The sequence below is a fragment of the Tiliqua scincoides genome, chromosome 14, assembly GCF_035046505.1.
Source record: "Tiliqua scincoides isolate rTilSci1 chromosome 14, rTilSci1.hap2, whole genome shotgun sequence".
Taxonomy (NCBI): Eukaryota; Metazoa; Chordata; class Lepidosauria; order Squamata; family Scincidae; genus Tiliqua; species Tiliqua scincoides.
Genome location: NC_089834.1, coordinates 7,401,080 through 7,413,133, shown reverse-complemented (window position 1 = coordinate 7,413,133; position 12,054 = coordinate 7,401,080). Strand labels below are relative to the sequence as shown.

Here is a 12,054-nt window from a genome sequence, read left to right as displayed (position 1 = left end):
CATCACAAAGGCATCACCTGTAATTATGTCTATCATGTCTATCCGGATTGTAAGCCCCTCAGGGCAGGGTCTGACCCTCCCATTCTGTGTTACAGCACCAAGTACTGTGGGTCCTCCTTACCCACAGACTTGGCATTCACGGATTTGAGCATCCACAGACGCCCAGCCCGTGGCTCAGAGGACCTCCTGGATGTGACCAGACCAGATTGCGTCGGCAACTTCTGGTTACATCCGGGAGGCATCCTGAGGCACGACGAGGCAGCCTGCAGCCTTCCTGTGCCTCAGAAAACCTCCTAGACCCTACTGGAAGTCACCAACGCAAACCAGATGTGACTTATAGGGCACAATCCTAACCGGTTATGCCAGCATAGGAGCCCCTGGAGGGTCGCAAACGTGCCATAAAACATCACCCAGGAAGTTTTGTGGCTGAGCAGGGATTTGAACTGAATCTTCCAGGTCTAACTCCAACTCCCAAACTATGCTACCACCCTCGCTCTTTAGGGTTTAAAGGACATAAGTGATACCTTGAGTTGCCCCCAGAAGCAAACTGGCAACCTACAAAGCCCAGAGCGGCAAAGGTTAAACACGGCGATGAAGGCATTTTGCCCAAAAGGGTTTACTTAAAAGAACAGATTTGTGTTTCTCTCCCCTCCTTTTACTTTTGAAACCTAGTTGACGCAAAGCAAATACCATCGTGAAGCCTCCCAGTTACTGAATGGTGTATATTACACACACACACACACACACACACACACACACACACACACACGGAAAGTCAAAAATTCTACCACACTGCTTCTGTGCTTCCCTCCAGAGATTTTGCTCTGCTTCACCCCAAATCAATCTGGCACATTTCATGAGCCACAAAAGCACACACACCCCTTTTGTGTTGAGCAACAGGCCCTCCCCCTCCTCTCCTTCCACTCCAGTGACAGAAGATGGAGCCAAACCTTTGCGCACAGACAAAAGGGGATGCGGGCACAAGGACACCAGCGGTTGCAATGATGGCAGGCATTGTGGGTCAATAACAACTGTAGGCTTTTGCAACCAGCTACTGATATCTGCAATCCTATGTGTGCTTGTTTGGTTTAAGAATCAGTGTACCCCACATGTCCGCTAAGGGCAAAGGGGAACCTTTTAAATGGTGGTTCTCTCATATTCATTGGGTGGGGGGAAGAGGGAGAGCAACTGCCCCTATTCATCCAGCACAGCATCCCTCCAGTGACTATATGCTGGTGTCTCCCTTGTTTTGTAGCCAGCAAACCCCCCTGGCACTGGGAATCCCCTCTCCCCCCTCTCTCTCCCCTCCTCTCTCCATGACAAGCAAATTGCTTTGACAACCTTTCTGAGCTGTATATAAATATTATAAATACTGTTAATAATAATAATAATAATAATAATAATAATAATAATAATAATAATAATAATAATAATAATCTAAAATATCTCTATTTCACTGTACATTGATGCGGTGCCTCTCTGTTGTCAAGTCTCCCAGGGAGCTTTTTCAAAAGCCAGAATTAAAATATTAATCATACCATCCAAACTAAAACAAGCTAACCGGCACCTAGCCACACACTCCAGAAAGGAACGGGAGCTGTAATAAGATTTAAAAAAAAGATTGTCCACTGAACGCTGGAGAAAAAATAAGACAGTTTTGATTTGGTGCTGAAGAGACACAAGACTGTGCAAGGATTATTTTTTTTGGGGGGGGGGGATTTCACAATCCTCCTGATTTGGGAGTAAAAGCCTAGAACAGAGGTGTCAAACTCATTTTATATAGCATCACCAAATAGCATTCACGGTGCCTGGTGAGAGAAGTGACATCATTAAGAAGGAAGTGATGTCATTAAGCCAGGGGTGTCCAAAGTTTTTGGCAGGAGGGCCACATCATCTCTCTGACACTGCTTCAGGGGCCGGGGAAAGGAAGAATTAATTTACATTTAAAATTTGAATAAATATACATAAGTTTACATGAATGAATATATTAAAGATGAACTTATATGAATGAATGAAGGTCTTGCAATAGCTCAATGCCTATAAAAGGCCTTGCACAAAGCAAGGCTGGTCTTTCCTTTGCTGCCGCTACTGCATCACAGATGTGAAACAGCAAGCGGTGGAGGGAGCCCTCATCCCACAGCTCACGCAAAGAGGTCAAACAGTTGCCTTCACGCTGAGAGCAGTTGTGTCGGGCCAGTGCAGGCTGCAACAAATCTCTGGAGGGCCAGAGGCTCATTGGAGACTGGGGGCTCCCTGAGGGCCACATTGAGAGGCCTCGAGGGCCACATGTGGCCCCAGGGCCGGGGTTTGGGCACCCCTGCATTAAGCAGATGGTGGCCAGAAATAAGCATTTTGTTCTTAGTTAGGAACTCATCAGCTATAAATGACAGCAAATCTTGATCATATTTTCAAGACAGGGGAGAGCGTGGCCACCTTGACAGCAGGCTGACTTTTGCTAAGGCATCACTTCACAGCTCAGCAGCTGAGAGGTGCTTGGGAGAGCCCAATTATAACGGGGGCCGGATAACGAGTTTCTCGGGGCCGCATCCAGCCCAGAGGCCTTATGTTTGACACCCCTGGTCCAGTGAGACTTATTTTGGAATACAAGTGAGTCCTCTTTATCTGTGGATTTAGGAGCCGTGGATTTGACCCATCGCAGCCCCCAAACCCATGGCTCAGGACCCACTTACAGCCCATTCCAATGCCTTCCAGTGCCCAGGACTGCAGTGGCACCTAAATGGCGATCGCTGTATCCAGCAGGGCTGGGAAGCAGCACAGGTCTCCCTAGGGTCTTACGCTGTTGAGCGGGCACAGAATCAAGGAGACCTACGTTGGCTCTCCCGGGCCGGGGGGGGGGGATCAGCATATGACTGATCCCCCATCTCTGCCCACTCCTGCCCCCACCCCAGAATGCCTCCTTCCACCCCAACTTGCTGTTCCGCCACCTGGAGCTCCAGGCATTGTTCAACTGGCCTCTGCCCAGCACTGGTTCAGCATGCCAAGCCAGCACCAGCCTGGCAGTAAGTGTTGCAGGTGTGCCTTATGGCACTGGCACTGGGCTGCGGCGGGCCCGATAGAATTGGGCCCTCAGTCTCCCAGATGCAACCAGAACTCCTGGTCTCTAGTTTCCCATGCACAGCCTCTACAAGCCTGTAGCAACATTGTGGAAGATATCACCGAGGAGATAGGGTGTGATGTCCACAGTGCCCCTTGCTCTAGTAAATGCAGGGTTAAAGCCCAGGTGGTGGTTGGAGGTGTGCTGCACAGCTGCAGCCACTAGAGGCTAAAGTGAACCTAGAAGTATATAAACTGCACCTGGGGGAACTACTAGGGGGTGTGGGTTGTGGAAGGAGTGTAGGTTGGAGCCGAGCCACTGACCTTGGACTGTGACTCTGCTTATTGGCTCTGGACTCTGATTTGGCAACTCTCATTGATTGGACTGGCTTACCTGGAATCTGACCTTGGACTGTGACTCTGCTTATTGGCTCTGGGCTCTGGTTTGGCAACTCTCGTTGATTGGACTGGCTTACCTGGAATCTGACCTTGGACTGTGACTCTGCTTATTGGCTCTGGACTCTGATTTGGCAACTCTCATTGATTGGACTGGCTTACCTGGAATCTGACCTTGGACTGTGACTCTGCTTATTGGCTCTGGGCTCTGGTTTGGCAACTTTAACTGATTGGACTGACCGACTTGGAATCTGCGGACTCGGACTTGACTCTGACTTTTGCTTGCTGCACTTGTGAGTTGAACAAGGGAAACTAATCAGCCTTAAGCGGGCACGAGGCCCAGTGGGGAGGAGCTGCGGCAAGACAAAGCTGCAGAAAGCCACCACCCCCCCAGGTGTTTAAAGGCACTTCCGATTTCACTGAAATCCAGAAGTGCCTATTAAACACCTCCAGGGGCGTCAGAACACCCTGCTGACGTGACCAGAGCACAGCACAGCTCTGGGTCACTTTCGGAGGTCTGGGGGGCCTGACCCATAGATTTATTATCTGCAGCTTCAGCATCCACCGGGAGTCCAGGAATGGAACCCTCCACAGATGCCGAGGTGCCACCTGTAAACAGAAGGAAGAATGTCATTGCTAGCTTCTCTGCAGCAGGCAGGCATGCCAGACCCTTGCCCCCTGGCACAGGGAAGGGATGGCTCCCATGTCAACGTAAGCACAGACTCACCCAAGAAGCTGGAACTCCATCAATCAGAACACCTCTCAGGGACCCTAGAGAGCTCCAGGCCAGAATCGCATTAGCTGCCAGGACGCTCACGGCAGCATCAAAGTTCACTTAAGAAAATCCAGAGTCAGCATGAAACTTTTAGAGCCTGGAAAAACAAGCACCCAAGCTGCACACAGAGATAAGAAAAACTGGAGTCAAAGTTATGTCAAGTGAACTTCAAGTTGCCAGGTGTCTTGGGGCTGCCAGTACTGGGGTGGAGGTAGACAGGCCTCTCTGGGGGTAGTAGACTGTTGCGCCCTAGTAGGCAAAGGTATCACTAGGGTTAAGGTCACATTTGATAGAATACAGATATTTCAGTGTGGTTTGTTTCATTGCATTCTGCATTAAATCACCCATCAAATGATATATAACAATGGCATTATACGACTGTCGTACACTTGGTCTCACTCCCAGGGTTTTGGGTGCTCAGAGTTGTTGGTTCTGAACCCTAGAGCCCTCAAAGATCCCTGTTTGGTAGTACTGCCACCTCCCTGTAAGAGCCAGTGCCTCAGCCCAGGGAAACCGAGACCCTCTAGGCTTAACTATATCCCTTGTAGGCACTGAGCCCTTTCTTCACTTAAAGTCTCAGTCCTCAAGTTACTAGTCCACAATGAGGATTTTTGGTAGCTTGCTGAACGGCTAGGCAGGATTCTGAACCTTTGTCCCCAACAGACGATGAACCAACATGGTAAAAGGATTTTCTATTTTATTAAGTACATAGGGTTACTAAAAGTTACAAAAGGCAGCAAATGCTAGAGGCATAAAAACTTCTAGGAAACATATCAGCATAAAACAATAAAGCTAACTGGCTAACTCTATTAATCGCTGACTCTCACCTGGGTCAGCTTCTTTTGTACATCCTCAGTTACCTCAGAGGTCACATGGTCCTGGTGGGGCAGGATGTGCACCCACCACCTCTCTCACCCAGAGACAAAGACCACTGTCCTCCGGAAGTGGGGCTGGAAGCTCGCCCTCTCAGCTCTTCCCTCCCCTCTGGAGATCTGCAGCTACATTCCATCTTTGATGGGCTGCCTAGGTGCTACATAATCACCTTCCACTGAGTTGTAAATTCCTAGCAGCTAGGACATGCAAGCCACTTCTGTGTTACTGTTTTAGCTTGGTTCAGGCTTTGCAATGCTACTAGGACTAAACTGTACATATTCATGACAATGACCATACCAAGATTTTTATAATGTTGGACAGCTGTGGGGTCACATCCTCCTGAGGGTGTCACCTGGTGCGATCCGCACCCCCCTAGTGATGTCACTGCTGATAGGTCTGCCCTCGTTCTAGACCGGGGTGGGCAAACTTTCAACTTTAGGGATCCGGAACCTTTAACAATGGTATAGAAGAGGGACTTTCAGCAGGTGCAGCTTTTCATCCCTTAAAGTAGGAAGTTTGCCCACCCCTGTTCTAGACCAGGGGTGTCCAAAGTTTTAGGCAGGAGGGCCACATCATCTCTCTGGCACTGTTCTGGGGGCCGGGGGGAAAAAAGAATAAATTTACATTTAAAATTTGAATAAATCTACATAAGTTTACATAAATGAATATATTAAAGATGGACTTATATGAATGAATGCAGGTCTTGCAATAGCTCAAGGCCTGTAAAAGGCCTTGTACAAAGCAAGGCTGGCCTTTCCTTCGCTGCTGCTACTACATCACAGATGTGAAACAGTAAGCAGTGGAGGGAGCCCTCATCCCACAGCTCTTGCAAGAGGTCAAACAGTTGCATCGGGCTCTAGCAAGTCTCTGGAGGGCCAGAGGCTCATTGGAGACAGGGGGCTCCCTGAGGGCCACATTGGGAGTCCTTGACGGCCACAAGTGGCCCCAGGGCCGGGGTTTGGGCACCCCTGTTCTAGACCAGGGGTGTCCAAAGTTTTTGGCAGGAGGGCCACATCATCTCTCTGACACTGCTTCAGGGGCCGGGGAAAGGAAGAATTAATTTACATTTAAAATTTGAATAAATATACATAAGTTTACATGAATGAATATATTAAAGATGAACTTATATGAATGAATGAAGGTCTTGCAATAGCTCAATGCCTATAAAAGGCCTTGCACAAAGCAAGGCTGGCCTTTCCTTTGCTGCCTCTGCTGCATCACAGACATGAAACAGCAAGCGGTGGAGGGAGCCCTCATCCCACAGCTCACGCAAAGAGGTCAAACAGTTGCCTTCACGCTGAGAGTTGTGTCGGGCCAGTGCAGGCTGCAACAAATCTCTGGAGGGCCAGAGGCTCATTGGAGACTGGGGGCTCCCTGAGGGCCACATTGGGAGTCCTCGACGGCCACAAGTGGCCCCAGGGCCGGGGTTTGGGCACCCCTGTTCTAGACCATCACTCCTACATCTAAGTCCTCTCCCTACTACCATTTTTTTTTCCAAAGAGCAAGTGAGGGAGATGGCATTAGTGACCGGGGGGGGGGGGAAGGCTGCAGCATGACATGGAAGTTCAAGGAGGTGTCGGGTAGGAGGGCATTAGCTGCCCATCTGGCAGCCGCCACCAGGCTGAGATAGTCACCAGCTCCATCAGTTGGCCTGCCCTGGCAACACCCCTTCCCCAAAAGTCAAAGGACACAGTCAGGGCATCAATTCAGCATAAAAGGATCCTGGGAAAGGGACAGTGGGAGCAGGTGAAAGCCCCCACGCTGCACAGCCCATGCTTGTCTTCTTTGAGCTGGCTGTGGGGCACATCAGAGCCCACATGTGTGGCACTGCATGCACCAAGCACCTGGTTTAAACTGGGCAACTGCTACAGGTGCAACATTTGCAGACTCCAGGCTGCGCACACAGAGGGAGGTGGGTGGAGAGTCACCTCCTTGCTTTAGACTTCATATCATTATTCATAAGGCAGGATGAATCCAGAAGATGATTAAGGTTGCTATGGAGATCAGCTCTGCTTACAGCACAGTTGCTGTTTGTTCACCCATCTACTTATCTGAGCTAGGCAGGGAGGGCTAATCTGTTTTCAAGTCTCATCAGGGCCTCTTTCTCTTTCCTCCCAGAAGGCCGGCGAAGTTTCTTTGCTTTGGAGAGGACAAACTTTTTCCGTCTGTCTTTCTACAAAAGGCCAACAATAGTGCACAAGCAACTGTTTACCCTGCACATGCCTGATCTTGTCTGATCTTGGAAGCTAAGCAGGGTCAGGCCTGGTTAGTACTTGGATGGGAGACCACCTGGGAATACCGGGTGCTGCAGGCTTATACCATAGTCTTTCGAGACTGAAGGTTGCCAACCATCTCCCTATACTGAACACTATCTCCCGATCTTGTCTGATCTCGGAAGCTAAGCAGGGTCAGGCCTGGTTAGTACTTGGATGGGAGACGGCCTGGGAATACCGGGTGCTGTAGGCTTCTACCATAGTCTTTCGAGACTGGAGGTTGCCAACCATCTCCCTATACTGAACACTATCTCCCGATCTTGGAAGCTAAGCAGGGTCAGGCCTGGTTAGTACTTGGATGGGAGACCGCCTGGGAATACCGGGTGCTGTAGGCTAATACCATAGTCTTTTGAGACTGAAGGTTGCCAACCCAGTGCACAAGGGTGGGAAACTTTAAATTAGGTTCTTCTTTCATTGTCCTGGCTAGTGAAAAGCCCACCAAGCTTAAAAAAAAAAGGAACAGGCACTAGCCCCATTCAGCAGGGAAAGTCCTTATTTTCTAGAATTTTACCTGCTCTCTCTCCCTATTTTTGTCCCATTTGTTAAGAGCATCAGAAGAATGCCACTGGATCAGGCCAAAGGCCCGTCTAGTCCAGCTTCCTGTATCTCACAATGGCCCACCAAATGCCCCAAGGAGCACACAAGACCACAACAGACCCACCAACCTGTTGCCACTCCCTGTTGCATCTGACGTTCAGAGAGCTTCTAGAACAAGGAGGTTGCATATAGTCATCGTGGTTTGTAACCTGCGATGCTTTTCCTCCGTCAATCTGACCAATCCCCTTTCCAAGGCATCTAGGCCTTCAGGTGCAATCACAACATCTTGTGGCAAGGAGTTCCATAGATTAAGAATGTAATCCACTGCATCCACTGCCCCTACCAGGCTGCAGCAATATCTCCCCTCTAAAGGCAAAACTGCTGTCACCCCTGAACGTATCCTCTGCTCACTGATTGGGAAGAAGGAGGGAACTGCCACCCTGTCTCCACTCCCTGCCCTTCTCTGTTGTCTCCTCTGCATCCATTTCTAAACTGCAAGCCCTTCAGGGGCAGAGACCCGTCTCTTTTTTCACCCTGTGAACATGCACATTGATGCTGCCGTATAAATAATAATTATTCACATGGCATGCAGGACAAGCTAAGGCAGAGGAGAGTAGCACAGAGGGGCAGGACCTTGAGCAGCATGTCAGACGGTGTCTGCAGGCCTTTAGCACTTTCACAGCAGCAGTGTCTCCCTAGTGGTGGGTTGTGGTCTTCCCTGCAGCCGGACCACTCTGATCCGGAAGCCCCAACTGCTCTCTGCCTGGGGCACAGTGAACCGCTTCGGTGGGCCTTGGGGGATGCTGTTGAAACGACGGCTCTTTCTCCCTGCTGTGGCTTGGACCCGACAGCCCTCGACTGCTCCCAGCAGAGTGCGTGATTCTGCAGAAGAGACACAGCCATTCTGGACTTGTGCCACTTTCCTCAAGCCACACCATGGCCTCTTGCACAAGCTGCCTTCCTTCCCCTGTGTCCTATCCTCCCTGTTTGCTGCTGCTGCTGGATTGTTCTGTTGTTGTTTTCGCTGGAAACTCCGACAGCTGGTGCTACACAGAACAACCAAAGCGAGCCAGCTCCTTCCATTTCATCCCAAGGGCGCAAGGAGCTGGGGGTGGATGGGACAGGGAGGGGAAGAAGAGCAGGCTTGGCGTTGCATCTCTGGTTCTACGACAGACAGAAAAAAAGGGCTGACATCTCTGTCACTGGATCCACGCCGACGCTCAAGAACCTCTGTGCATATCTAACTAGGCCAGTGGTTCCCAACCTTTGGAAGCCCAGGGACCGCTGAAGCAAAAATTGGAATCATCGGGGACCACATGCAACCCTCCACCCCTAAAAATACAATTAAGATCGCCTGCGTTGGCTCGGTCATGTTGTGAGAATGGATGATGGCTGGATCCCAAAGGATCTCCTCTATGGAGAACTTGTGCAAGGAAAGCGCCCTACAGGTAGACCACAGCTGTGATACAAGGACATCTGCAAGAGGGATCTGAAGGCCTTAGGAGTGGACCTCAACAGGTGGGAAAACCTGACCTCTGAGCAGCCCGCTTGGAGGCAGGCTGTGCAGCATGGCCTTTCCCAGTTTGAAGAGACACTTGGCCAACAGGCTGAGGCTAAGAGGCAAAGAAGGAAGGCCCATAGCCAGGGAGACAAACCAGGGACAGACTGCACTTGCTCCCAGTGTGGAAGGGATTGTCACTCCCGAATTGGCCTTTTCAGCCACACTAGACGCTGTTCCAGAACCACCTTTCAGAGCGCGATACCATAGTCTTTCGAGACTGAAGGTTGCCAACATGAACATGAAGATCGATCAATTAATTAACTCCATACCTGCACACAATATGTAATAATAAGAGAAGATTAATTAATAATCAGTGTGATTGTTCCGCTTCCCAAGTGCTGAGAAGCAGGGAAGGAGGATGTCAATAAGTTAGGGCTCCTCAATCTTTGACATATAGACCAGGCAGTCCTCCTTTCTCCGGATCCAGATCCTTGCAGCATCACTTTCCACAATCACAAGAAGAACAGGGTGACCCCCCCCCCCCCAAAAAAAAACAGAACCAACAAATCTTTGAATAAAACTGTTAATTTTAATTTTTCTTTGGAAAGAACATGACTTTTATGCAAAGCGACCAAGATAACTGAAATTTTGGGGAATGATCGTACACAGATTGAAGTTTGAGTCCAGTAAGTTTCTTGAAATTTACTGGACCTTTGTAGGATTTAATAAAATTTTTATGGGTTCCTTTTTTTGGGGGGGGGGGTCACCCTGTATTATGTGACATCAGCTTTTCAGAACAACAGGAGCCCCCAAAAAGCAGGTCCCTGTGATAAGCATCTTGCCATCTTCCGGTCTAAGCTTGGAGAGTTAATGAGACAAGAGGAGGAAAACAGAAACACAGTTCACAAATATTTGCTCACAAATACGAACAAATGTACAGCAGGTATTTAACATACGCTTGCAGTGCAATCCTATGCACGTTTACTCAGAAGTAAGTCCCAGTGTGTTCAATTGGGCTTACTCATGGGTAAGTGTTACATACCCAGCTGTAACACAGCCAGGGCCAAATTTGCCAAACTTGGAGTGGGGGAAAGAGGCCATTAAAGGGGAGAGGAGAAGGAGGGAGAAGGGAAAAGCCCAGATCGGTGCCAGCATTTGCCCAGCTTACAGGGGGGAAGGGACAGGAGGGAGGCCAGATCAGTGCAAGGTGTCTGTAGTGATTTCCCCCCCCCCTTCCTGAGAAACACCTCTAAGCAAGGCTGAGCCTGATTACAAAGGAAGCAGTGCTGGGACTTTTCACAGTTGAAGTCCCCAACGGGAACCAGCTGCCATACAATCCTATCTGCACTTTCCTGGAAGTAAGCCCCATTGACTAAAATGGGGCATACTTCTGAGTAAACATGCCTAGGGGTGCCAGTGCCCATGAGGGTGATGCAATGAGCATTGATGCCTCTGCTTGAGCCTGATCCTGAGAACACTATTAGAGCCAGTCTCTCGCCCCAATGCTGGGCGCGAGCCTCAAAGCTCACAATAGGGGTGCCCAGAAACCACACCGTGCAAAGAACCAGCCCCTCCCAGGAACTGCGCATTCCCCAGCGCCTGCACACCTGAACACCCCTTGGCATTCTTTAGGCACGGAGGCAGAGCATGCAGGTTCTTAAGGTTGACTCTTAAGGGCTGACCCTTGTTGGAGCAGCTGGTTCCCCTTGTGCTATCCGTGGTGCTGCAATGCCAACTTGCCTTGCCCATCAAAAACAGCCTGGTTACCAGGGGTGTAGCTGAGATTGAGAACCTCTCCTGCAGTAGGACTGCCCTGGTGCTACCTCTGAAACTTTTCCCCCCCCCAAAGGATCCTAGCTGAGATGAGAAATGAGGCTCAGGAGGAGGTAACCTGAGACATTTGCCTAGGGGCATACGTTAACGCAGCAATTTTCAACCTTTTTCATCTCATGGCACACTAAAAAGGCACTAAAATGGTCAAGGCACACCATCAGTTTCTTGGGGTTTTTTTGACAATTGACAAGGCACAGCATGCCACTGGTGGGAGGGCTGGGAGGACTCAATCATGCTTCAGTCTCTCCTTGCCACACCTGATTCTGAGACCCTGGATAAGGTCACTTCCTTTTTATCTGGGGTAATAGCCAGGCAGAGCCCTGGGACTCTGGGCAGTGTGTGGGGAAAAGACGGATGTTTATGTTGTGTTGTCTTTGTATATTTTTGTTTTGTTTTGTTCTTTCTCTGTATTTTATGCCAATAAAGGTCTTACTGAACTGAACTGAGCCACTGAGTCAATGGGGCTTGTTCTCAGGTAAACGTGGATAGGACTGCAGCCTTAGTTGTAGCTGTTTTCATTTTCATCTTCCCATTTTCATTTTATTTCCTCAAACGATGAGATTTTGTTGTTTCAGTTTTGGGGAGCATGGCTATGATGAACTCCTGCATTTTAGAAAAATTACTGCACCACTGCTAGTTAATTCTTCACGAGTGCCACGGTCCAGACACATTTATGCACACAGGTGCAGATTGCTGCATGAATAGGAAGAGACAGGTTACTCAAAATTGAGGCCCAAATGCCCAGCAAGAGGCTTAAGGTTGTGAGGATAAATAGGGGAAGAAACCGTGCGTGCTGTTTTGTGGTCCTTAGC

General features: G+C 49.5%; 1 protein-coding gene and 1 pseudogene across 8 annotated transcripts in view; one reads left to right on the top strand and one right to left on the bottom strand.

Moving 5' to 3' along the window:
- The window catches only part of LOC136634285 (catechol O-methyltransferase-like), a 42,336-nt gene that overhangs the window by 11,433 nt on the left and 18,849 nt on the right, over window positions 1-12,054 (bottom strand). The window lies entirely within an intron of this gene.
- On the top strand, window positions 7,295-7,412 carry LOC136634978 (5S ribosomal RNA; annotated as a pseudogene).